This window comes from Petromyzon marinus, unplaced genomic scaffold, assembly GCF_048934315.1.
Source record: "Petromyzon marinus isolate PM22_M1 ecotype Great Lakes invasive population unplaced genomic scaffold, UKy_Petmar_22M1.pri1.0 PM_G_Scaffold_193, whole genome shotgun sequence".
Classification (NCBI taxonomy): domain Eukaryota; kingdom Metazoa; phylum Chordata; class Hyperoartia; order Petromyzontiformes; family Petromyzontidae; genus Petromyzon; species Petromyzon marinus.
In genome coordinates, this window is record NW_027422754.1 from 170,001 (window position 1) to 172,500 (window position 2,500).

Genomic DNA, 2,500 nt, shown 5'->3' on the forward strand with positions numbered 1-2,500 from the left:
GACTTCACCTTGGAAAATAACTAAATCTAATCTAAAACATCTTAAATAAAGCTTATTTGTAATCTTCTTTGTAGGCAGAAAATAGTAAGTTACAGGACTCTCGAACTGATGTAGTCCAAAAATAAAGAATTAAAATAACAAAGTCTAATCTATATAAGTGCTCTTGAATAGGCTTCGTGTAAAAAAATAGCAATAAAAAAATACCAAGTCTTCGTCTTGGAAAATAACAAAATCTAAAAGAAAAGTCTTCTTTGTGGAAAATAGTAAAATAAAAAACCAAGACTTCACCTTGGAAAATAACAAAATCTAATCTAAAACATCTTAAATAAAGCTGGTTTGTAGTCTTCTCTCGAACTGATGTAGTGCAAAAATAAAGAATTAAAATAACAAAGTCTAATCTATATAAGTGCTCTTGAATAAAGCTTCCTGTAAAAAATACCAAAAAAAAAAAATACCAAGTCTTCGTCTTGGAAAATAACAAAATCTAAAAGAAAAGAAAAGTCTTCTTTGTGGAAAATAGTAAAATAAAAAAAACCAAGACTTCACCTTGGAAAATAACAAAATCTAATCTAAAACATCTTAAATAAAGCTTATTTCTAATCTTCTTTGTAGGCAGAAAATAGTAAGTTACAGGACTCTCGAACTGATGTAGTCCAAAAATAAAGAATTAAAATAACAAAGTCTAATCTATATAAGTGCTCTTGAATAAGCTTCGTGTAAAACATAGCAATATAATAAAAATACCAAGTCTTCGTCTTGGAAAATAACAAAATCTAAAAGAAAGGTCTTCTTTATGGAAAATAGTAAAATAAGAATACCAAGACTTCACCTTGGAAAATAACAAAACCATCTTGAAAAAAGCTTATTTTTAATCTTCTTTGTAGGCAGAAAATAGTAAGGCGAAAATAAAGTCCCCTCTAAGCTCTAAAGTAACAAATACGACGTGTTAAAAAAAAAAACTAACAATAAAAAAAAGAACCAAGACTCCGTCTTGGAAAATAACAATCTAAATTGTGGAAAATAGTAAAATGAAATAAAAACCGACTTCACCTTCGAAAATAACAAAATCAATCTAAAACAAATGACATCTTAAAACAAAACTATTATTTGTTTCGGAGGTTGTCTATGACTGTTCATAGACCGCATAATTTCCACAGAACATTCTCAGAATATCAAGAGAGAAAAGCAGCGTTCTGCGGGAAATCATCTTGGCCAGTGATGTCGTTCTGGGTTTGGTCAGGCCCAGGGAGGTAAGTACCTCGTTATTCTCAAGGGGCCACTTTCCTCTTGCCCCAACCGGGAATCCAAAGAATGTGACCTTGCTAGCCTTCGTCAGCACTTTGACTTGATCACCAAGAGGGGTATAGTACGAAACTTTGTGCGAGGCAGCATCTGACAAGGTATTCTTTGAAAGCTCAAAACGGACGGTGACATCGATCACAACCGCCTCCTCATCTTTTGCAAACACGAGGTCAGGCTTTCTCATCTCTCCCGTCTCGGATATGAACCGTGGCTCTTTGTATACAGACCAGCCCAATCTAGCCGCTTCGTCTGCCAGAATGTTACTGATCTTGTTATGTCGCGCAATTCTTGCTTTCTGTACTGCAGGACATTGACCGAGAATGTGCGAAAGGGACTCGAGTCTGGCAGAGCATTTCCTGCAGGAACGTAGGGCCCCATCTCTGCCTCTGTTCAAGCTTTCTCTTGTTGGGTAAATATTTGCCCTTAGTTGTAGTGCTGCGATAAAGAAGCATTGTTTAAAGCCGCACCATGGCCTCAACCAAGCATTACTGATTCTATCATGCGCAAAGTTTACAATGCCCCTTCCTTGAACCGGCTTTTCGCACCATCTCTGAAATTCATGCTCCCTCCAATCGCAGGGTCTCGGATATACAGGTTCTTTTGACACCGAGTCCCTGAGAACGAATGTTGGGATTGCATCACTGTCACCCCCTGCTCGTACCCACAAATTACGGTATTCTTCCTCCATACCCTGCGAGGACACAATATTACGGGTGATAGCATCGGACGAGTTTGCTATACGTTGCAGCCTTCTAACTTGAACCGAAGGGATTGTTTTTTCCAGTTTCAAGATGGCAAGGCCTCCGTCTCGGGCTCTGGCATATAACAGTCCATCACAAGTTGAAGCGGGAAGGTGGAGCCATCCTTTTACCGCCTTTCTAATCTCTTGGTCCAACCCACGGAGAGTTGATTGCTTGCAGTCCGAGTGGTCTGCAGGATATAACAATCTGGGTAGGGCATAGGCATTGAGTAGTTCAACCTTCTGAGTTGGCTTCAGAGGCGCCTCATCGATTTTCGAGATCCATGTCTTTAGCTGACAATGTAGATCAGGCTGTATAGTGCCAGTCCAAGGGCCAATTTTCAGACCAAGGTATTTCGTTGATTCATCAGGTTGGATCATATGGACATCTTTATTTTTGATAGTCCATGGGTCGCAGTTGTTCACCGTATATGAATCTTTGGTTGGGCTTATCATGAA